This window comes from Hypanus sabinus, chromosome 14, assembly GCF_030144855.1.
Source record: "Hypanus sabinus isolate sHypSab1 chromosome 14, sHypSab1.hap1, whole genome shotgun sequence".
Lineage (NCBI taxonomy): Eukaryota > Metazoa > Chordata > Chondrichthyes > Myliobatiformes > Dasyatidae > Hypanus > Hypanus sabinus.
In genome coordinates, this window is record NC_082719.1 from 60,917,585 (window position 1) to 60,943,540 (window position 25,956).

Genomic DNA, 25,956 nt, shown 5'->3' on the forward strand with positions numbered 1-25,956 from the left:
AGGATGCGATTGGTAAGTGGGAGGCCTTCAAAGGAGAAATTTTGAGAGTGCAGAGTCTGTATGTTCCTGTCAGGGTTAAAGGCAAAATGAATAAGAATAAAGAACCTTGGTTCTCGAGGTATATTGGAACTCTGATAAAGAAGAAGAGAGAGATGTATAACATGTATAGGCTGCAGGGAGGAAATAAGATGCTTGAGGAGTATAAAAAGAGTAAGAAAATACTTAAGAAAGAAATCAGGAAAGCTAAAAGAAGACACAAGGTTGCTTTGGCAGTCAGGGTGAAGGATAATCCTAAGAGCTTCTACAGGTATGTTAAGAGCAAAAGGATAGTAAGGAATAAAATTGGTCCTCTTGAAGAACAGAGTGGCCGGCTATGTATGGAACCAAACAAAATGGGAGAGATATTAAATGGGTTTTTTGCATCTGTATTTACTAAGGAAACTGGAATGGAGTCTATGGAAACAAGGCAAACAAGTAGGGAGGTCATGAAACTTATACAGACTAAAGAGGAGGAGGTGCTTACTGTCTTGAGCAAAACAGAGTAGATAAATCCCCAGGACCTGACAGGGTATTCCCTCGGAACTTGAGGGAGACTAGGGTTGAAATTTCAGGGGCACTGGCAGAAATATTTAAAATGTCGATATCCACGGGTCAGGTGCCAGAGGATTGGAGGATAGCTCATGTAGTTCCGTTGTTTAAAAAAGCCTCAAAAAGTAAGGCGGGAAATTATAGGCCAGTAGTAGGTAAATTATTGGAAGGAATACTGAGATAGGATCTACAAGTACTTGGATAGACAGGGACTTATTAGAAAAAGTCAGCATGGCTTTGTGCATGGCAGGTCATGTTTAACCAATCTATTAGAGTTTTTCAAGGAAGTTACCAGGAAAGTGGATGAAGGGAAGGCAGTGGATGTTGTATACGTGGACTTTGACAAGGTCCCGCATGGGAGGTTAGTTAGGAAGATTCAGTCACTAGGTATACATGGAGAGGTGGTAAATTGGATTAGACATTAGCTCAATGGAAGAAGCCAGAGAGTGGTAGTGGAGATTGCTACTCTGAGTGGAGGCCTGTGACTAGTGGTGTGCCACAGGGATCAGTGCTGGGTCCATTGTTATTTGTCATCTATATCAATGATCTGGATAATGTGGCAAATTGGATCGGCAAATTGGATCAGCAAATTTGCTGATGATACAATGATGGGAGGTGTAGTGGACAGTGAGGAAGGTTTTCAAAGCTTGTAGAGGGATTTGGACCAGTTGGAGGAATGGGCAGAAAAATGGCAGATGGCGTTTAATGCGGACAAGTGTGAGCTATTGCACTTCGGAAAGTCAAACCAAGGTAGAACATACAAGGTAAATGGTAGGACACTGAGGAGTGCAGTAGAACAGAGGGATCTGGGAGTACAGATACATAATTCCCTAAAAGTGGCATCACAGGTAGATAGGGTCGTAAAGAGAGCTTTTGCTACATTGGCCTTTATAAATCAAAGTATTGAGTATAAGAGTTGGAATGTAATGGTGAGGTTGTATAAGACATTGGTGAGACCGAATTTGGAGTATTGTGTGCAGTTTTGGTCACCAAATTACAGGAAGGATGTTAATAAGGTTGAAAGAGTGCAGAGAAAGTTTACAAGGATGTTACTGGGACTTGAGAAATTGAGTTACAGGGAAAGGTTGAATAGGTTAGGACTTTATTCCCTGGAGCGTAGGAGAATGAGGAGTGATTTGATAGTGGTGTATAAAATTATGATGGGCATAGATAGAGTGAATGCAAGCAGGCTTTTTCCACTGAGGCCAGGGGAGAAAAAAAACAGAGCTCATGGGTTAAGGGTGAAGGGGGGAAAGTTTAAAGGGAACACTGGGGGGGCTTCTGCACGCAGAGAGTGGTGGGAGTGTGGAATGAGCTGCCAGATGAAGTGGTAAATGCAGGCTCACTTTTGACATCTAAGAAAAACTTGGACAGGTATATGGATGAGAGGGGATTGGAGTGATATGGCCCAGGTGCAGATCAGTGGGACTAGGCAGAAAAATGGTTCGGCACAGCCAAGAAGGGCCAAAAGGCCTGTTTCTGTGCTTTAATATTCTATGGTTCTAGGAACTAGGAAGATGTTGGTGAATCCACACCTGGAGTACTGTGTTCAGTTTTAATTTCTCTAATATAGGAAAGATTTCAAAGGAGATGTACAAGATTGTTGGCAGGACTTAGAAATATAGAAGCACAAAAAACATAAAGTACAATGCAGGCCCTTCGGCCCACAAAGCTGAGCCGAGCATGTACTTACTGAAGAAATTACCTAGGGTTACCCATAGCCCTCTATTCTTCTAGATAGAGAGATAGATAGATAGTTAGATACTTTATTCATCCCCAAGGGGAAATTCAAGCTCCATGTACCTATCCAGGAGGCTCTAAAAAGACCGTATCACATCTGTGTCCACCACTGTCACTGGCAGCCCAGTCCACACACTCACCACTCTCTGCATAAAAATCTTACCCCTGACATTTCCTCTGTACCTACTACCAGGCACCTTAAAACTGCACCCTATAGTGCTAGCCATTTCAGCCACGGGAAAAAGATTCTGACTATCCACATGGTCAATGCCTCTCATCATCTTATACACCTCCATCAGGTCACCTCTCAGCCTCCACTGCTCCAAGGAGAAAAGGCAGAGTTCACTCAACCTATTCTCATAAGGCATGCTCAACAATCCAGATAACAACCTTGTAAATCTCCTCTGTACCCTATCTATGGTACATTGTTCCTGTAGTGAGGTGACTAGAACTGAACACAGTACTCCAAGTGGGGTCTGACCAGTGTCCTATATAGCTGCAACATTACCTCTCGGCTTTTGAACTCAATCCCACGGTTGATGAAGGCCAATGCAGGATATGCCTTCTTAACCATAGAGTCAATCTGCGCAGGAGCTTTGAGCATCCTATGGACTTGGACCTCAAGACCCCTCTGATCCTCCACACTGCCAAAAGTCTTACCATTAATGCTATATTCTGTCATCATATTTGACCTACCAAAATGAACCACCCTGCACTTATCTGGGTTGAACTCCATCTGCCACTTTTCAGCACAGTTTTGGATTTAATTGATGTTCCGCTGTAACCTTTAAAAGCCCTCCACACTATCCACAACACCCCCAACCTTTGTGTCATCAGCAAATTTACTAACCCAACCCTCCACTTCCTCATCCAAGTCATTTATGAAAATCAGTAGGGGTCCCAGAACAGATCCCTGAGACACACCACTGGTCAGTGAACTCCATGCAGAACATCACACATCTACATCGACTCTTTGCCTTCTTGTGGGCCAGCCAATTCTGAATCCACAAAGCAAGATCCCCTTGGATCCCATGCCTCTTTACTTTCTCAATAAGCCTTGCATGGGGTACCTTATCAAATGCCTTGCTGTAATCCATATACACTACATCTACTGCTCTTTCTTCATCAATGCGTTTAGTCATATCCTCAAAAAATTCAATCAGGTTCATAAGGCACAACCTGCCTTTGACAAAGCCATGCTGACTATTCCTAATCATATTAAGCCTCTCCAAATGTTCATAAATCCTGCCTCTCAGGATCTTCTCCGTCAACTTACCAACCACTGAAGTAAGACTCACTGGTCTATAATTTCCTGAGCTATCTCTACTCCTTTTCTTGAATAAAGGAACAACATCTGCAACCCTCCAGTCCTCCGGAACCACTCCCATCCCCATTGATGATGCAGCAATCATTGTCAGAAGCTCGGCAATCCTCTCCCTCATGTCCCACAGTAGCCTGGGGTATATTTTGTCCAGTAGCAGAGACTTAACCAACTTGATGCTTCCTAAAAGCTCCAGCATATCCTCTTCCTTAACGTCTACGTGCTCAAGCTTTTCAGTCCACTGTAAATAATACCTGCAATCGCCAAGAGCCTTTTCCATAGTGAATGCTGAAGCAAAATCTTCATTAAGTACCTCTGCTACCTCCTCCAGTTCCATACACACCTTTCCACTGTCACACTTGATTGATCCTATTCTCTTACATTTTATCCTCTTGCTCTTCACATATTTGCAGAATGCCTCGTGGTTTTCTTTAATCCTGCTTGTCAAAGCCTTCTGATGGTCTCTTCTGGGTCTCCTAATTTCATTCTTAAACTCCTTCCAACTGGCTTTATAATCTTCTAGATCTCTATTATTACCTAGTTTTTTGAACCTTCTGTAAGCTTTTCTTTTCTTGTTGACTAGATTGTCAACAGCCTTTGTACACCACAGTTCCTGTACCCTACCATCCTTTCCCTGTCTCACTGGAATGTACCTATGCAGAACCCCACACAAATATCCCCTGAACATTTGCTTCATTTCTGCCGTACATTTCCCTGAGAAAATCTGTTCCCAATTTATGCTACCAAGTTCCTGCCCGATAGCTTCATATTTCCCTTTACTCTAATTAAACTCTTTCCCAACTTATCCCTCTCCAATGCTATGGTAAAGGAAATAGAATTGTGTTCACTATCTCCAAAATGTTCTCACACTGAGAGACCTGACACCTGACCAGGTTCATTTCCCAATACCGGATCAAGTACAGCCTCTCCCCTTGTAGGCTTATCTACGTATTGTGTCAGGAAACCTTCCTGAACACATCTAACAAACCCTACTCCATCTAACACCTTTGCTCTAGGGAGATGCCAGTCAATATTTGGAAATTAATATCTCCCACCACAACAACCCTGATATTATTACACCTTTCCAGAATCTGTCTCCTCGATGTCCCTGTTACTATTGGGTGGTCTATAAAAAACATTCAGAGTTATTGACCCCTTCCTGTTCCTAACGTCCACCCACAGAGACTCCGTAGACAATCCCTCCTGACTTCCTCCTTTTCTGCAGCTGTGACACTATCTCAGGTCTGTAGTGCCACACCCCCACCTCTTTCGCCTCCCTCCCTGTCCTTTCTGAAACATCTAAAGCCTGGCACTTGAAGAAACCATTCCTGCCCCTGAGCCATCCGAGTCTCTGTAATGGCCACAACGTTATAGCTCCAAGTGCTGATCCACAATCTAAGCTCACCTGCTTTGTTCATGATGCTTCGTGCATTAAAATAGACACATCTCAAACCATCGGTCACATCCCTTCTCTGTCACCTGCCTATCTTCCCTCTTGCACTGTCTCTAAGCTTTCTCTATTTGTGAGCAAACTGCCCCTTCCTCCGTCTCTTCAGCTAGGTTCCCACCCACCCCAGCGATTCTAGTTTAAACTCTCCCCAATAGCCTTAGTGGTAATTTTAACCACACAAACCTTAAGTCAGTGCTCCCCAAATACCAAAAGTATGTGGACTTTGCAATGAGAGGGGAGAACGCATTGGACCTGGTTTACACAAACATTCCCGACGTGTACCGGGCAGAGCCCTGCCCCCACCTCGGTTACTCAGAGCACATCTCTGTTATACTAATCCCAGCATACAGACCGCTGTTCAGGCGCTCCAGACCAGTTCAGAAGCGGGTGAAAACCTGGCCAGCAGGAGCCATCTCTGCTCTTCAAGACTGCTTTGAGAACACTGACTGGCACATGTTCAGGGAGGCTGCAACCGATGGCAACTCTACCAACTTAGAGGAGTACACAGCATCAGTGACCAGCTACATCAGCAAGTGCATTGATGATGTTACTCTGTCCAACACCATCACTATACGTGCCAATCAGAAGCCATGGATGACTGCGGAGGTGCGTGTGCTGCTGAGGTCCCGCGACTCTGCCTTCAGATCAGACAACAGGGCAGCTCTAACAACAGCAAGGGCCAAACTGTCCCGAGATATCAGAGGGGCAAAGTGTGCACACGCCCAGCTAATCCACAGTTACTTCCAGGACAGCGGTGACATGCGACGCATGTGGAAGGGCATCCAGGACACACCAATTACAAGACAACATCACCTGACTGTGCAGGTGATGCCTCCCTCCCAAATGCTTTGAATAACTTCTATGCCCGGTTTGAGGTGGAAAATGACGTGGCGGCGAGGAAGTCCACCCCTCCTGCGAATGACCAGGTGCTGTGACTCTCCGTGGCCAACGTGAGAAGAACCCCAGTGCAGGGTCAACCCACGGAAGGCTGCTGGACCAGACAACATCAGAATCAGAATCAGAATCAGACTTTAATCGCCAAGTACCTGTACACATACAAGGAATTTACTTCCGGCAGATGTTGTCTCTCTGCTAATAACAATAATAATATAAATATAAATGAAAATATAGATTATACATACAAGTAGTGCAATCCAAGTAATAGTTAGCTGACAGTTAACCGGCTGTTAACTGCTCAGCAAAGTGACCGCAGTAGGGAAAAAACTTCTCCAGTTCCTATTAGTCTTAGTCTGGAGGGATCTGAAGCGCCTACCAGACGGAAGCAGTTCAAACAGTCCGTGCGCAGGATGGGAGGAATCCTTTATGATGTTCCCCGCCCTCTTCTTCAACCTGGAAGAGTACAGGTCCACAATAGAGGGCAGGGAGGCTCCAATGATGCGCTCGGCAGTCCTCACTGTGCGCTGTAGTCTGGTTCTATCCTGCTTGGTGGCGGCTCCAAACCACACAGTGATGGAGGTGCACAGGACAGACTCAATGACTGCAGTGTAGAACTGCAGCAGCAATTCCTGAGGCAGACCATATTTCCGCAAGAGCCGCAGGAAGTACATCAGCTGCTGGGCCTTCTTCAGGATGGAGCTGATGTTCTGCTCCCACTTCAGATCCTGAGAGATGGTGGTTCCCAGGAACCTGAAGTTCTCCACGGTGGACACAGGGCTGCCGAGGACTGTGAGGGGGGACATAACGGGGGGATGTCTCCTAAATCCACTATCATCTCCTTCGTCTTGAGCGTGTTCAGCTCCAGATTGTTCCGACTGCACCAGAGCGCCAGTTGGTCCACCTGCTGTCGATATGCAGACTCATCACTGTTCTGGATGAGTCCGATGACGGTGGCATCATCTCCAAACTTCAAAAGCTTCACATAGGGGTTGGAGGAGGTGCAGTCATTGGTGTAGAGGGAGAACAGCAGTGGAGAGAGGACACAACCCTGGGGGGGTGCCGGTGTTGGTGATTCGAGTATCCGAGGTGACCTGGTAGAGTGCTCAGAGGATGTGCAGACCAGCTAGCAGATGTTCTCACTGACATCTTCAACATCTCCCTGAGCAGTGCCACCATTGTCCCCGTGCCGAAGAAGTCTTCAGTGTCCTGCCTCAATGACTACCGTCCCATTGATCCATCATCATGAAGTGTTTCGAGAGGCTCGTCATGAAGCATATCAAGACCCTGCTGACCCCCTCACTGGACCCCCTGCAGTTTGTGTACCGTCCCAACTGCTCAACAGATGACACCATTGCCACCACCTTCCACCTGGCCCTAATGCAACTGGTCAAAAAAGACACATATGTTCGGATGCTGTTCATAGACTTTAGTTCAGCATTCAACACAATCATCCCTCAGAAACTGACTGGAAAGCTGAGCCTACTGGGCCTGAACACCTCCCTCTGCAACTGGATCCTAGACTTCCTGACTGGGAGACCTCAGTCAATCCAGATCGGGAGAAGCATCTCCAACACCATCACACTGAGCACGGGGGGCCCCCAGGGTTGCGTGCTCAGTCCACTGCTGTTCACTCTGCTGACCCACAACTGTGCTGCAACACGCAGCTCGAACCACGTCATCAAGTTCGCCGATGACATGACCGTGGTGGGTCTCATCAGCAAGAACAGCGAGTCAGCTTACAGAGAGGAGGTGCAGCAGCTAACAGACTGGTGCAGAGCAAACAACCTGTCTCTGAATGTGAACAAAACAAAAGAGATGGTTGTTGACTTCAGGAGGGCACGGAGCGACCACTCCCTGCTGAACATCGACGGCTCCTCGGTAGAAATCGTAAAGAGCACCAAATTTCTTGGTGTTCACCTGATGAAGAATCTCACCTGGTCCCTCGACACCAGCTCCATAGCAAAGGAAGCCCAGCGACGTCTCTACTTTCTGCGAAGGCTGAGGAAAGTCCATCTCCCACCCCACATCCTCATCACATTCTACAGGGGTTGTATTGAGAGCGTCCTGAGCAACTGCATCACTGCCTGGTTCGGAAATTGCACCATCTCGGATCGCAAGACCCTGCAGCGGATAGTGAGGTCAGCTGAGAAGATCATCGGGGTCTCTCTTCCCGCCATCACGGACATTTACACTACATGCTGCATCCGCAAAGGAAGCAGCTAATGAAGGACCCCATGCACCCCTCATACAATCTCTTCTCCCTCCTGCCGTCTGAGAAAAGGCTCTGAAGCATTCGGGCTCTCACAACCAGACTGTGTAACAGTTTCTTCCCCCAAGCTATCAGACTCCTCAATACCCGAAGCCTGGACTGACACCTTGCCCTACTGTCCTGTTTATTATTTATTGTAATGCTGGTACTGTTTTTGTGCACTTTATGCAGTCCAGTGTAGGTCTGTAGTCTAGTATAGCTTTCTCTGTGTTTTTTTTTATTGCATAGTTCAGTCTTGTTTTTGTACTGTGTCATGTAAACCATGGTCCTGAAAAACATTGTCTCATTTTTACAATTCACTGTACCAGCAGTTATGGTCGAAATGACAATAAAAGTTGACTTGACTTGACAAACCTCCCTCCCAGGCTATTGGTCCCCCTCAGATTCACGTGCAAACTGTCCTTTTTGTACAGGTCACACCTGCCCCAAAAGAGATCCCCAATGATCCGGAAATCTGAATCCCTGCCCTCTGCTCCAATCCCTCAGCTACACATTTATCCTCCACCTCACTCTATTCCTATACTCTCTGACAGCCAAAGTTATAGCTGGAGGTTGGGTAGGCTAGAACTTTATTCATTGGCGTGTAGAAGACTGAAGTGTATCAAATCTTGAAGGGCATAGATAGGGTGAATGCACACTATCATTTTTCCCAGGGAGAGGGAATCAAAAACGAGAGGGCAGAGATTTTAGATGAGAGGGGAAACATTTAGAAAGGACCTGAGAGGCAACTTTTTCCTTGTGTACGGAACCAGCTGCCTGAGGGAGTCGTAGATGCAGCTGTGGCAACAACATTTAGAAGATACTTGAATAGGTACATGGATAGAAAAGGTTTAGAGGGCTATGAGTCAAATGTGGGCATATGGGATCAACCTGGATGAGCTTCTTTGTCAGCATGGATAGGCTGACAAAGAAGCTGAAGGGCACATTTTCATGCTGTATTGCTCTGTGATTCAATGATGACTCAACCTGTTTGACTGTCTCCTTCTCCGTCTCCCTGAAATATTCACTCCATTTAACACCGATGATATGCAACTGCTATGAAAAGCACCAAAGCAGCTCTATTGGGCTTTTTCAGTAGCACTTTCCTTAGTTGTGAACTTCACCGCAGAAGGATCAGGAGAGTTATGTTTGATTGCCAACACCTGCAAATTTCCTTCCATGTGAAACACTAACCTGACTTGAAAATAAATTATATTTCCTTTATTGTCGCAGGAATAAATTCCTGGATTTCCCTAACTAACAGAAGTGTGGGAGTACTCCAGCCACCAAAGGCTCCAACAGTTCAACATCAGTTTTTAAAGGAAAGTGAGGGATGAACAATAAATTATTGCTCTGCTAGCAGTGCCTACTAACAGCAAATGAATTAACAAAACAAGTGGCTTTCTCGTTGCAGTTTTCCCCACTTTCATGCTGGATCTCTCCTGAATACTCTTGTTTTTTTTCTCTCTCTCCAGTACAAGTATTATCATCGAGATGCAAATGAAAAGTAGGTGCTGGAAAATTGGAGCTATTGCTTGGGTTGGTGCTTCCTAAAGATCCCCAGCTGCTCTCTGCATTAATCCATCGTAGAGTAACAAGCAATTTGTAAGACTGATATAAGTCAATGCTCATTAATGTAATTTTCTTCCTCCCTTTTGGTAGACTTTAACTAAATTCTCAATGACAGTAAAATCACAATCCCTCTATCCCTGTACGCGGGTGGATTATCTGATTCTGGGCCTCCATGTCTCAGAAAGCACCTAATATAACAAGGCTGCAAAAACTATTATTAAAAAACAAACTAAAACTGATAGGCAGTGCAAGAATTTGTATCAAATGCTTTTTTATTATTCTCTTCCATCTATTTCAAGATGGCATACTATGACTAATCTCCTTTCAGATGCAGAAGTATTTTCAAATTGCAGCATGCCATTCTATCAGGAACAAAGAAAATTACTTATTCATCACGCCGTAGCACATTCTTGATCTATGTACACAGGAAAGAACATATGTATATTTGTTGACTTTGTTATAAAAGCCAATGGTTTTAATAAAACAATTGCAAAGGAAAGATAACTTATAATTAATGTATGCTGGATAGTTTGAGTTTGTGTGCATTACCATTATAGCAACAATGATAAAATGCTATTTCCTCCATTTTAGAACAGCTATATTGTTTAATCATTGTCTGTGAATGTTGGCACTAAATCCATAATGCAAAATTCTTACTTAGAACTTCAGAACGGCAGATACTTCCCTATCTCAGACTTTTGATCCTACTCCAAAATGCAGGCTTTTAAAATCTAATCATTATTCATTATGATTTGACTAATCTAGTTGTGCTCTCTTCCATTTCGTAGATATTTCTGACATTTCTTATTTAGCCTCATGAAAATTAAAGGGGTGAATTAGTGGTAAGAAATGCAGAGTTGATATTTGACAGTAAAACCAACTGCTTATTTATAAAATTCTGCATGGCATTTACGAGATCTGGATGCACATTTTGTCTCAGTTTAAGTATTTATCAATTAAACACCGCTGCTGCTACGCATAGAATGAACATTGCTGAATTTGTTTTGGCACAGATTTAACTGCACTGGAATGCATTTCCATGGCAGCAGTTTCAAAAATATTTGCATCTACTGTATACAGGCAAAAAGTCATCACCTTCAAATTCTCTTCAAATGTTGCCAGCAGTTTTAAAGCTCTTTGTTCCCTTGGAGATTAAGCATCTTTGAAAATCCCATAACCACTGCTAAAATTTCAGAAAAAATATATAGATATATTACTGTGGAGCTTGAAGTAGTTATTCAAAGCTGCTTTACTCTTAAGTGCCATAAATTAAAGAGGAAGGAAATTAAGTTATTGTTATGTCAGTGCAGAATTTGTGCTAATATTCTTTCCAGAGAAGCAGTAAGTTAATTTGAAGCATCCTCAATGTCATATTTGGAAATGCCTGATTAAGGAGACATGAATAAATTAAAAAAACATAATGCCTGTCCAGTATTACAACCATCCCTTTCATTGTACTTACAGCCAGAAGGGCCCACACATCCAATTATCTCATTTGTTACCTGTACAATAACTCCACATCATTTGTAACCTTTAATAATCAGAATCAGATGACTTTTCAAAAGGCTCTAAATTTTCTTATTCCATCTGATGCACAAACAATTTATTCTACTTTGTAATTGCCCATTTACTGAACTTCTCATTTCCTTTGTGTTGAATGTAACTCATTTCTTGAATTTTGTGTGCAGCCTGTTTCCATTTTGTCAGAATTATTGAGGTTGAAATTCCCTTTGAGCATGTAAGCAATCAAATTCATATGTAGGCCAAAAAAATATTAAGATAAAGGATTGGTCGTTATCTTGTAAGAGAGACAATGGTGCCAGTGACAGCTCTTGCTCATTCATAGAGTCATGGAAAAGTACAGCACAGAAACAGGTACTTTGGTCCATCTAGTCTGTGCTAAACCATTTCAACTGTTTACTCCCATTAATCTGCACTGGGACCATAGCCCTCCATATCCTACCATCCATGTACCAATCCCAATTTCATTTAAATGTTGAAATTGATCCCACTTACACCACTTGTGCTGGCAGCTCATTCCACACTCTCACAATCCTCTGAGTTAAGAATTTTCCCCTCATATTCCCCTTAAACTGCACATCTTTCACCCTTAACCCTGGTTATAGTCCCACCCAACTTTGGTGGAATAAAACTGCTTGCATTTAGTCTATCTATACACCTCATAATTTTGCATACCACCACCAAATTTGCTCTGTCTTCTACAGTGCATTCCAAAGAATAAAGTCTTAACCTTTTCAATCTTTCCTAATAACCCATGTCCTCCAGTCCCAGCAACTTCATTGTAAATTTTCTCTGTACTCTGTCAACCTTACTTACATCTTTCCTGCGGGAGGGTGATGAAAACTGCACACAATACTTGAAATTGGGCTTCACTAACGTCTTATACAACTTCAACATAACATCCCATCTCTTGTACTCACAACTTTGCTTCATGAAGTCCAATGTGCCAAAAGCTTTCTTTATGACCCAATCTACCTGTGGCAGCACTTTCAATGAATTAAGGACCTTTATTCCCAGATTCCTCTGTTCTATAGCACTTCTCGGTCTCCTACCATTCACTGTGGAAGACCTACCCTGATTGCTCCAACTGAGGTGCATCACCTCACACTTCTCTGCATCTTCCATTTCTCAGCTATTTTTCCAGCTGGTCCAGATCTCACTGCAAGCTCCAATAGTCTTCCCCACTGTCCACTAAACCCCAATCTTGATGTCATCCATAAATTTTCTCATCCAGTTTACCACATTATCATCCAGATCATTGATATAGATGACAAACAATAGACCCAGTTCCAATCCCTACAGCACACCACTAGTCACGGCCTCCTGTCAGAGGGGCAACTGTCTACTACCACTCCCTGGCTTGTCCCTCAAAGCTAATGTCTAATCCAGTTTACTACCTCATCTTGAATGCCAAGCGATTGAACCTTCTTGACCAACCTCTCATGTAGGACTTTGTCAAATACCTTGCTAAAGTCCGTGTAGACAACAGCCACAGCCTTGCTTTCATCAACTTTCTGATAACTTCCTCAAAAAACTCTATAAGTTTGGTTAGACACGACCTAGTATGCACAAAGCCAAGCTGACTATCCCTAATCATTCCATATCTATCCAAATACTCATATTTCCGGTTCCTTAAAATATTTTCCAATAGCTTTCCCATTACTGATGTCAACTTACCAGCCTATAATTTCCTGGTTTATTGTTAGATTCTTTTTTAAAAATTGGAACAGCATTAGCTATCCCTCAATCTTGCAGTACATTACCTGTCGCTAAGGATGGCTTACATATCTCTGCTAGGCTCCCTGCAGTTTCTGCACTTGCCTCCCAAAGAGTTTGAGGGGACTCCTTCTTAGGGCTGGGGATCTATCCACCTTATCTTGCCTCAAGACACAACACCTCCTCCTCTGGAATCTGCATAGGATCTATGAAGTCAGTACTGCTTTTCCTCACGTCTATAGACTCTGTGTCTGTCTCCTGAGTAAATACAGATTTAAAAACAGTGAGGATCTGCCCCATCTCTTTTGGCTCCATACATGGATTATCATTCTGATCTTCCAGAAGACAAATTTTATTCCTTGTTATTTTATTTTTGCCCTCCTGATTTCTTTATTAAATGTTCCCTTGCATTTCTTATAATCCATAGGAACCTCACGTGTTCCTACCTGCCTACATCTGTATGCACCTCCTTTGTTTTCTTAACCAGGGCCCCAATAACTTGTGAAAACTAAGGTTCCCTAAACCTGTTATCTTTACCTATTATTCTGATAGGCACATACAAGCTTTGTACTCTCAAAATCTCATTTTGAAGGCTCCCCACATTTGCCAGAAAACTATCTGTTCCAATCTACACTTGCCAGATCCTTTCTGATACCAATGAAATTGGCCTTTCTCCAACCTAGAATATCAACCCACAGACCAGACCTCTTTTTCCATATTTACTCCAAAACTAATGACATTAAGATCACTAGATGCAAAGTGTACTCCTACACAAACTTCTGTCACCTCCTCTTTCTCATTCCCTAATAGCAGATCAAGTATCGCACAGTCTCTCACTGGAACTTCTATGCACTGATGAAGGAAACTTTCCTGAACACATCTGACAAAGTCGATCCTATCTAGTCCTGGGAGTCCCAGTCAATATGTGGAAAGTTAAAATCACCTACGAGGGGTGATTGATAAGTTTGTGGCCTAATGTAGAAGGAGTCAATTTTAGAGAACCTAGCACATTTATTTTTCAACATAGTCCCCTCTTACACTTCCACACTTAGTCCAGCGGTCGTGGAGCATACTGAACTTGGAGCTCCAGAAAGTGTCTGCATCAGGGATGATTGATAGGTTTGTGGTGTAAGGTAGAAGGAAATGAGTTATTAACTTGAAACTTTCTGCATAATCACTCAAAAAGTTTAACTGCACGTCACATAACGAGAGCTGTATAAATCATCTCCTTCTAACTTAGGCCACAAACTTATCAATCACCCCTCCCTCGTACTATAGCTAACTTTATGTTTCTAGCAGCAGACTGCAAACCCTCTGCAAATTTGTTCCTCTAAGTCCTGCGGATTGCTGGGTGGTCTATAATATAGCTCCATTACACACTCGTGATAGTAACTGGAATACAACATTATTTACTTTTATGTTGGGGTGTTGGCTGCATTGTTGAAATATTAAACACAAGAGATTCTGCAGATGCTGGGAATCCAAAATGATGGAGGAAGGAGCAAGTCAAGCAGCATCTTTGGAAAAGAATAAGCAGTCAATGTTTATGGCTGAGTTCTGAATTGCTCCAGCATTTTGTGTTTGCTGTTGTAATACTTCTCCATTTGATATTCAGGTGAAGCCTTCTGTGGATATCAAGGTAGCAACATGGTTCTGCTGGCTGATTGCTCTGACCTTCTCATTGGGGACTAGCTCAGACACCATGAAATCTATCCCTGTGCTTTGTCTTTTTCGATTGTCCTATTTCTAACAGCAATAAATATAGTTGAACCCATGCCAGGAGGAGCAGCCATAATGCTGCGTAGCACAGGCTCATGGTTACATTGTGGAACTTGGCAAGAAGTTGCAACTTGTACTGTTTGGGAGTGGTTAAGGATATTTTCAATCTTTTTACTGCTACAGTTGGAGGTTCCCACCTGCTTCAAACGGGCGACAATCTAACAAGTGCCCTGCATGAACTTCCTCAATGACTATCGCCCTGTGCGTTTATATCTACTGTTATGGAGTGCCTTCAGCGGTTGGTCATTACCAGAATCAACTCGTGACAAAGCAAGGACCTTGACCTGCTACAATTTGTCTATCACCACAATAGGTCTACAGCAGATGTAATCTCACTGCCTCTCCACTTGGCCTTGGACCTTCTGAACAACAACAATTCAACAAACAGCTGCTGTTTATTGCTGTTTAATATTGAGTAGAGCTCAACATTCAATACCCTCAGTTCTAATCAACAAGCTGCAGGTTCTAGGCCTCTGTACCTCCCTCTGGAACTGGATCCTTGTCTTCCTCACTGGGAGGCCACAGTGTGTGCAGATCAGAAATAACATCTCCTCCTTGCTGAAAATCAACCCTGGTGCCCACTGCTTTACTCTGTCTACACCTGTTTGAGTGTGACACAACTCAGATGCCATCTTGAAACTTGCTGATAACACAACTATTGTTGGTAGAATTTCAGATGGTGATGAGGAGGCGTACAGAAGCAAGATAGATTATCTACATGAGTGGTGTCGTAGCAACAACCTTGCACTCAACATCAGTAAGACCGAGGAGTTGATTGTGGATTCAGGAAGGGGACAGGCTGTGGCCCTCATCAAGGGATCAGAAGTGTAAAGAGTGAGCAGTCTCAAGATCCCGGGTGTCAACATCTCTGCAGATCCACCCTGAGCCCAACATATAGATGAATCGCAAAGAAGGCACGACAGCAGCTATATTTCATTAGGAGTTTGAGGAGATCTATTATGTCACCAAAGACTCTTGCAAATTTCTACAGGTACACCATGGAAAGCACTCTTCAGCAAACACAATTCCACCACACACTGACCGTATTACATTCACTTTACATTAATCCCATTTCCTTTTCTTTTCTTAACATGCTGAAAATATCTATCCCTTCTCCTCCCGATTCAGATTCAGACATTCACCTATACCAGAGAGAACTTACAGTGGTTAACCAACCTTCCAATCTGCCTACCTTGGTGGAAGGAACTGAAGCACACACGGGAAAGCCAAGTAGTAACAAGGAAAATGTGCAAACTCCACACAGAAAGCATCTGGGATCAGGACTGAAACCGGGGTCGTTGGTGCTGTGAAACAGCAGATCTACTAGCCCTCAACTGGTTAGAATCAAAAGTTGGGAAAGAGACTTATATCTCTACAAGAAGATCTGTGTAACTTTCCCACTATCTAGTATTACACATGACAAGTAGAAAAAGTATAAACCTGTTAAATCCAGTCCAATTAACTTAAGATCAAATTATATGAAGCGGTAATCTTTAGAAAAAATAATCTGAAAAGTATTAGTAGATTCTTTGACAAGCATGATTTATTGATGACAGAAAGTACAGGGTGTCAAGAGCAAATTATCCACTTGTAGTTTACATTTTGTTTTTCATGAATCAAAAACAATGACATTGTGTGTGGTTTGTGATACTAATCAGCTGATGCTGAATCTGAATGTTAGCAAAGATTAATACTGCTGTTTGACCAACACAATTTTTGACTTCAGAATTTTAATTAAGCTTTACATACCGTCCTTACACACCTGGAGAAGAAGGATGCTTATGTGAGAATGCTGTTCTTGGACTACAGTTCAGCATTCAACAACATAATTCCATCCAGGCTCAACAGGAAGCTCAGAGACCTCGGCCTTGATCCTGCCTTGCACAGCTGGATCCTGGACTTCCTGTCAGATTGCCTGCAGGTTGTAAGAGTGGTCTCCCTCCCCTCCAACCCTCTGAATCTCAATACAGGAGCCCCTCAGGGCTGCATACTGTCCCCTCCTTTACTCCCTGTATACCCATGACTCTATCGCCACCCACAGCACCAATCTACTAATTAAATTTGCCAATGACACAACATTTATTGGCATCTCAAACAATAGCGAGGTGGCCTACAGGGAAGAAGTCATCTCTCTGACACAGCGGTGTCAAGAAAACAACATCTTCCTCAATGTTGCAAAAACAAAGGAGCTGGTTGTGGATTACAGGAGGAATGGAGACAGGCTAACCCCTATTGACATCAATGGATTTGGGGTTGAGAGGGTAAACAGCTTCAAGTTCCTCGGCATCCACATCACAGAGGACTTCACATAGTCTGTACACACAGGCTGTGTGGTGAAAAAGGCACAACAGCACCTCTTTCACCTCAAATTGTTGAGGAGGTTTGGTATGGACACTAATATCCTAAGAACTTTTTACAGGGGCACAATTGAGAGCATCCTGACTGGCTGCATCACTGCCTGGTATGGGAGCTGTACCTTCCTTAATCACAGAACGCTGCAGAGAGTGGTGCGGACAGCCCAGTGCACCTACAGTTGTGAACATCCCATGTTTCAGGACATTTACAAGGACAGGTGTGTAAAAAGGGCCGGTAGGATCATTGGGGACCCAAGTCACCCCAACCACAATCTATTCCAGCTGCTACATTTGGGAAACGGTACTGCAGCATAAAAGCCAGGACAAACAGGCCCCAGGACAGCTTCTGAGTGTACTCTATATTACATTGACTGTTCTATTTATTATAAATTACCATGATTGCACATTGCACATCTAGACAGAGACGTAACATAAAGATTTTTACTCCTCATGTGCATGAAGTATGTAAGAAATAAAGTCAATTCAATATTAGGTGCTAGGGTTACCTGATTTCTGCTGCATTTAAAGAGCAACACAACATCAATTTATTTTGCAACTGCATTGCCCTACTAATTGCATGTTGCATCAATGAAAAGCAACAATCAATCAATATATGGTATTAACCATGCAAGTAAATCACTCATACTCAGTGATGTGTTCAACTGAGCTTCAGAGATTCATTCACCATAGAAAATATTATTTAGCCTCTCATGAGGGTGCCAGCACTTGGGAAGAGCTTTCCAGTTCGTTGAAGGTGACCAGGCTCTCTTCTCAGTGCTCTGAAAGCTTTTCCTTTGCAAGTCACCAGATCCATCTTGATCACTACTAATGAATCTGTGTCCATTCACCTTCCAGCAGTGCATTCCACATCATAAATTATTGCTTATAAATATTCTTCATCTACTCACTGCTTCTTTTGCCAGATGTAAGGGATTTTTTTTGCTCACTTTTTCTCTCTCATTTATACATCTTGGGACTAAATAAATCAAAAAGGCTTTGGATTGTTGTCCTTAATTACATCTATAATTATTTTGATTTTCCACAGGAAAAAAAAAGTTGTTTTCCTTGGTCTTTTCAGTAAACCTCTGAAGGCAGCTAATGTTTGTATTGCCAATACCAACGTGGAGATATTTTGTGGTTTTGTTTTATACCTACACTATAAGTCAAACAATGCTGCAAAGGTAATTGATTACACATGATGTTTCACCACCACTGTAAAGGGCCAAAATTAAATAAGCATGCATTGCACAGTATGTTAATGACGAGCCCTAAACTGTTCCTCTTGTAATCTATAGCAATACAGCAGATGTGTTCTTGGACATTTTGATTTTCCCATTTCATTTGTAAACACATTCAAACATTTTTCAGTCACTGGGGTTTATGTCTAACTTGATTGAAATTGAAGTGCTGTTATGATCAACTTGCATGGGACCTTGTGCAGCTGGGAGTTATTCCCTGTGCCCTGGCTAATGTTAACCCGCTTCTCAACATTTGCCAAAACAGATTATTACACTGCTGCTTTTGTCACAATTAGCTGTGTGCAAATTGGCTGCAACATTTCCTATGTTATAACAATGGCTACATTTGAAAAGCACATCATTGCTTGTAAACTGATATGGAATGGCAAGTGTTTTAGATACATTAGAGAATAATTTTTGACCAAGGCATTGGGGGCTAAGTTCCCTGCTATGGAGGACTTGATACAAGTATATTTAATTCTGCTTGTATGGAGCAGGAAGTCTGGATGTCTTCAATTTAAAGTAGTCATCAGGTAGGCAAATTGGGAATTCAGCAGTAACGTTATCACACAGAGGAAAGTATATATGTGAAAAGCAGAGCAGTGGCAAGTTTAAGCTATATCTGTATTAGTTAGACAACTTGTCCTCATCTTGGGTCATTTTAAGTGATGATTTAGTTGCATTTCAAGTTCTCTTTATAGCTTTATGTCATTAGTTATCAGTCAAGCCTCTCCATATCATCTCCCCTCCACTTTTCTCATATGATCTTCACTCCCTACCAACTTCCTTCAGGTTTCCTGGATCTCTTCTTAATCCACTACTCCTGGATACTTTTCCTCTGCTTCCTGGCCAAGGTTATCCCTCCAACTGCTTGATTCCCTTTCCCTAAACATTTCCTCAGCTTCCCACCAACCTCGCCGTATTCCCCGATCATCACTCGTTGACATTTACATCCATACTCCAGCAGTTCAATAATTCAGCTCAGCAGCAATCAGAGTCAGAATAAGACACATTATCACTGAAATGCTTTGTGGCAACAGTATGGTACAGGGCATAAAAATTACTATAAGTTGGAAAATAACTATATAGTGTGAAAGATGAATGATGATATTGTGTCCATGGTTTCACGTATTGTTCAGAAGTGTGATGGTGGAGGTGAAGAAGTTGTTCCTAAAATGTTGAGTGTTTGTTTTCAGGCTCTGGTACTTCCTCCCCGTTGCTAATAAGGAAAGAAAGTATATCCAGGATGGTGAGGGTCCTTAGTGATGGATGTCGTCTTCTTGAAGATCTTCTGAGTGGTGGGGTGTGTTGTGCTCAAGGTGGAATTGGCTGTATCTACAACCCTCTGCAGCCTCTTGTGATCCTGTGCACTGGAGCCAGCACACAACTCTGTAATGGATCCTGTAAGCATGCTCACTACCGCACCTCTGCAGAAAGGAGCATCAGGGATGGGCAATGGATACCGGTCTTGCCAATGACACGTGGTTCTGGAAGAATAAATGAACCGATGAATAAATAAACATACAGGAGCAGCAATGTGCATCCATCTCTGAGCACAGAAAAAAAAAGCAAACCGACAAGCAGGCAAGCAGGAAAAGGTCCCAAAAGGGTTCCTGATCATCTTTCTGTAATCTTTCTCTCTGTCTTGTTCTCCCTGAAAATCATCTCCCACCAGCACACTCCTCCACCTGCCTGCAACTTATTCCCATCATTATTCCTGCATTCTCACCACCCCCCCCACCCACATTCACCCCATTATGGTGAAAGATCATGAAAGAGAGCCCATTGTGCACAATTCTATAGCAATGTTAAAGATTTAACAGTGGTATGAGAATTGGGTGAAGTAGAAAATGTCAAGTTCATGGTCACTCATCAAACTGGTGTTGCCTTTGCATAATGTTACTAGACAGAATGGCATAATGTCATCTGAGTAGCTTGGTGAAAAGAAAAGCTCAATGTGCAACTCTGACGGTAACACATGAAAATATGACCTGAATAACATCCGGCCATTACTTTATGGATTACAATGGAGAGTTGATTATCATGTAATAAATACTTTGATAGAACTATCAAAATCTATCTACAAACTTTGATTGTGTTGTATTAATAGCTTGTTAATATTAACAGGCTATATCTATTATGGTGACTAAACACTAAAGTATTTCAACATTAGCCACAAAATTTAAAATAAATGTATATTACAACATTACTTCCTTCTGAACTTTTTTCTTAAAGCAGTCCATAGTAAGAATATGAAAGCTATCTGGCATGATATATAGCTCATTCTTAATACTGGCATATCTATATCCGGCCTCTAACTTTAAACCACCAGTTGTTTAAACCGATAACAGGTTGCTTGTGTTTCACAACAAAAATCAGTTTAAATTTCAACATAATTTGTAGATGTGAAATGTGTCAATATGATCAAACAGAAGGTGGTCCTGAAGCCTGTCGGAGTATAATCAGGTTAACTCGAGGGCAAAACTAAAGACTGCTTGAACAATGGATAAACCAAGCAAAGGAGAAATCATTTCTCTTACCGTCAGTTGTGCATGATGAGCTGAGCTTTGAAAGTCAGTGACAAATAGTTTGAGTTTGTTTTCTGCATCCCCCATCCACAGACCCAAAAAAAATTGAACCAATTAGCTACCAAACCATAGTTTTCCAAGAATGTTTAAATAATAACAGATTTTAACGGGGCAGATGTACATAATCTGTTTCATTCATCCTAGACAAAAAAACATAATCTCAGAACTAGAGCCAAACCAATCTGAAGCAATTGTGGAAGCAGATTTTTTTCTTCACAGAGGGTCGTAGGATTCCGCAAATATTCCCACAGCTGTGGAAACTGCATTGGTAACATTTTTGAAGATTGAGACTGATAATTCTTTGTAAGTAAATACAAGAGACTTTGGAAAAATTTTGATATATTGAGCTGAGCTTCTGACTACGCTTAACCTACTTAAATGGCTGAGGAGGTTTGAAATATTCAAAGCCCTGTCCCATTTAATGGAATCTTTTCTCTATACCTTGGCATTCCTGGTTGTGGACATCCATGAAGATTATATTTTCATTTTTTCTGATGGGAGTTTCTTCGGAACACACTATTTGATGTTCCATAGCAAAGAAAACATCAAAATAGAACAGTACAGCTGTGGACAGGCCATTCAGCCCAAAATGTTGTACTGATCCTGATGCCAATTTACAGCAGATGTCCTCTTTCTGTGTATCATCTATCGCCCTCCATTTTGTCATGATCATGCATTTTTCTAAAAGCCTCTGAAACTCCAACAAGCTGCCTTTTTCACTACTGCCCCTGGATACCTCTGCATAAAAAATCTTTCCCCTCACATTGCCTTTAAACTTTCTCTCTCTAACCGTAAAATAATGTCCTCTGATGTTTAATATATCTACCCTGGAGCAATGTTTCTAACTGTAAGCCCTTTCTATGCCTCTCACAATTTAAAATTCTCTATCAGGTTTCCCCTCATCTTTCAACCTTCTAAGAAGAGCAACACAAGTTAGTCCAACCTTTCCTTACATATAATTTCTCCTTTCATTTGACCTCCCAAAATGCAACATGTCACGCCTACCCAAGTTAAACTCCATCTGCCGGTTCTCTGAACACTTCTATAAATGATCAATATCCCACTATAATCTTTGATGGTCTTTTATACTGTCTGCAAGCCAATTAATCTTGGTGTCATATGCAAATTTGCTAATCCACCCATCTACATTTTCATCCAAATCATTGACATACCTCGACAACAGAGATCTCACCATTATCCATATGGTCATGGAGCTTCAGACAGAATAAGAGCCCTCTACCCCTACTCCCTGCCTTCTGTGGACAAGCCAGGTCTGAAATCAAAACTGCAATTCACCCTGGATCCTGGGCATCTTTATCTTCTGAATCAATCTACTATGCAGGACCTGCTCAAATACCTCACCAAAGTCCAAAGTAATAAAATGTACTCATCAGCTCCTTTGTACGTCCTCAGGAAGCTCAATTGTTTGTAAGGCATGCTGTGTCATGCTCAACACCATGCTGACTGTCCCTGAGAAGGCCATGCCTTTTCAAATGTGCTTAAATTCTATCCATCTGCAAGTTCCCCACTAGCTTCCCTACCTCTGAGATGAGGCTCACTAACCTATATCTGAATTATCACTATTTTCTTTCTTAAATAAAGGCACAAATGTTGGCTACTCTCTAGTCCTCTGTGACATCACCTACTGCTAGACAGGCAAACAAAATCAAAGGTATTGTGGAGCAACACACACAGAATTCTGGAGGGACTCAAGCTGGTCAGGCTGCATCTATGAGAGGAAATAAACAGTCAACAATTTTGGGCCAAGACCCAGCTGTCTGACCTGCTGAGTTCCAGAATTTTGTTTGTTTTGCTCCTGATTTCCAGCATCAAGAGAATCTTTCGTGCCAAAAGGAATTGCTCTAGATATACCATTGCAGTTCATTAAAGATGAACAAAACTAAATTGATAGAAATACTTAGCAGGTTGGGTAGCAAATACTGAGAGAGGAACACAGTTAACAGTTCAGCTCCATAAGCTAGTATGTAGATAGTCCAAGAGGAGGGATATTGCAGGACTTTAGGGAATGTAGCCTGGCCAGTGGGGGAGAGTTAATGAAACAGCAGTTTTTGAGAACAATGCTGTTTGTTTCAAACGCACTTCTCACAGGGGAGAAGCCAAGTCATGAAAATAAGGTGCTAATTGGGTGACAACCAATTTTAGGATCACAAGACAGAACCTGGGAAAGAGGACAGGTATCAGCTACTTGCAGGTAGGTCTACATCCAGCAAGTGAGTGTCATTTGAAAGTAAAATAGCGAGAGCTCAGAGCCACCACAATACCATAAGGGTGAAAGGTAGGGGTAGTAACACCAAGGAATCCTTGGACAATTATAAAATTGGATGCAAATGACAGTCACAGAGAACTGAAAACAGGGTGAACCTTTAGCACTTTAGAAAGTGATAAGGCATTTGGGTTTGCCAGCCCCATACTGAAACCTCCTCCTTTCTCAGCCTGCTTTCAGACTGTTCTTGGTGGAGTTAGTCAGTGAAAGAGTAGAACCTATTAGAGACCGAAATGACAATCTCTGTAGGTGATGGCGAGGATGCCGGTGAGGTTTTAAATGGCTAGTTTTCATTTGTGTTCATTAAAAAGGACTTTGTATTAGAGAATTCAGGGAAGGGATCATGGTGAAATTCCAGAATTAAATGTATGAAGAAAGAGATATCAGAATTTCTAGAAAGCTGAAAGGCAGATAAATCCCCAGGCCTAGTGTGATGTGTTTCACGCTGCTATAGGAGACAAGGCGAAAGTCTGCTGACGACCTGACTTGTGGCCAACAAGGTGTTAAAAAATGTTGCTTGCTCCCTAAGTGAGTTGTTGGATGACTATGTGGTAATTTTATACAGAAGTGCAGTTATGATAATCTGATAACTACAGGCCTGTGAATCTAACATCAGTGGCAGGAAAGTTATTGGAAAAAGGTCTGAAGGATAGGATTAATCTACACTTTGAAGGGCAAGATTAATCAAAATAGTCAGTGTGAATTTATTGAGGGAAATCTTGTCAAGTTAATTTGACTGATATTTTCTTAACAAAATGTATTGATGATTGTAATTGATGTAGTTTGTTGATGAATGGTGGTTAATTTAAATGACATGAACTTGAGTATGACCTTTAACAAGGTCCCAGATAGGAAAATGGTGCAAAAGGTAAAAGTCACTGGGATGGTTGGCAAAAAGGGTCAAGTATTGCCTTGGTAACAGGGTGATGGTGAAAGGTTGTTTTGTGACCAGTGGTGTACCACAGGGACCTTGCTGGAATCCTCAATTTTTGTTGTGCACATTCGCAATTCAAATGTGAAGAATATTTAGAAGGCATGATTAGTGAGTTTTCACATGTCATAAAATGAGGGCTATCATTGATAGTGCAGAGGACAATCTTAGACTACAGCATGATACTCATCTACTGGCAAAATGGGGAGAACAGCAGCAGGTGCACATTCACTTGGCAATTATCAGGATTACATTTCACTGGGGGGATAGAACATACAGTATATCATGAATGCCAGGGCCTAAGGGAGTACTGAATAAAACAGGGACCTTAGGGAGAAGTTCAAGGGACCCTGAATGTGGCAACTCAGATAGTTAAGGCAGTTAAGAACGTAATACTTTTCTTTAGTAGCCAAGACATTGAATATAAGGTCAAGGAAGGTTGGTGCAACTACATCAAGCAACTGGAGTACAGTTTTGTCACAATGCTGTGGGAAGGCTATGATTACATTAAAGAATGTGCAACATTCTCACTATGTCATTACAATAGACAATAGACTATAGGTACAGAAGTAGACCATTTGGCCCTTCGAGCCTGCACCACCATTTTGAGATCATGGCTGATCATCTACTATCAATACCCGGTTCCTGCCGTCCCCATATCCCTTGATTTCCCTATCCATAAGATACCTATCTAGCTCCCTCTTGAAAGCATCCAGATAATTGGCCTCCACTGCCTTCCGAGGCAGTGCATTCCAGACCCCCAAAACTCTTTGGGAGAAGAAGTTTTTCCTTAACTCTGTCCTAAATGACCTACCCCTTATTCTCAAACCATGCCTTCTGGTATTGGACTCTCCCAGCATCTGGAACATATTTCCTGCCTCTATCTTGTCCAATCCCTTAATAATCTTATATGTTGCAATCAGATCCCCTCTCAATCTCCTTAATTCCAGCGTGTACAAGCCCAGTCTCTCTAACCTCTCTGCGTAAGACAGTCCTGACATCCCAGGAATTAACCTTGTGAATCTACGCTGCACTTCCTCTACAGCCAGGATGTCCTTTGTTAACCCTGGAGACCAAAACTGTACACAATACTCCAGGTGTGGTCTCACCAGGGCTCTGTACAATGCAAGAGGATTTCCTTGCTCTTGTCATTGCCTGGGTTGGATGTGTTTCACTTATGAGGAGAACCTGGATAGTTTTGTTTTCCAGTATGGAGTGATTTGAGAAAGCCTGTGGCCAGGGGGCCGAGGGTGGAGGGTGTTGGGGAGGGGTGAACCTGATGGAAGTATGCAAAATTATGAGGGGTATAGGACTAAACTCTTCTCCATAGCAATATGGCTACAATCAGAAAGGTAGAAAGTTTAGAGGGGAAAAAAGGTTTTCTGTCATCCAGTGGATGTTTGGAATCAGGATGCAATGCATGAGGGATGGGTGAATACAGAAAAATGCATTATTTAAGAAGTATCTGGAAAAGCGTTTGAATTACTATGGACCATGTGTTGGAAAATGGGATATGTACAGATGGGTGCTTGACATCACGTGCTAAAGATCTTATCTGTACTGTATGGCTCTATGATCTCTCATCAAACTGGAAAATATGTCTAAGGATACCTCCTAATTTGGTGAGTATTTCTATTACTTTCTGTTTCACCTTTGGCTCTGGATCACTAACTCAGAAGTCAGACTGTTTGAGGAATACAATCTTCAACCTCTCCGATGTAAAAGTTAT

General features: G+C 42.3%; 1 long non-coding RNA gene across 1 annotated transcript in view; it reads left to right on the forward strand.

Annotated features, from left to right (window-relative positions):
- Positions 1–20,627, forward strand: part of LOC132404801 (uncharacterized) — a 71,525-nt gene extending 50,898 nt beyond the window's left edge. Inside the window, exon 3 of the long non-coding RNA XR_009515677.1 lies at positions 19,621–20,627. This is a non-coding gene — a long non-coding RNA (uncharacterized LOC132404801). The remainder of the gene's footprint in view (positions 1–19,620) is intronic.
- The last annotated feature ends 5,329 nt before the right edge of the window (positions 20,628–25,956 follow it).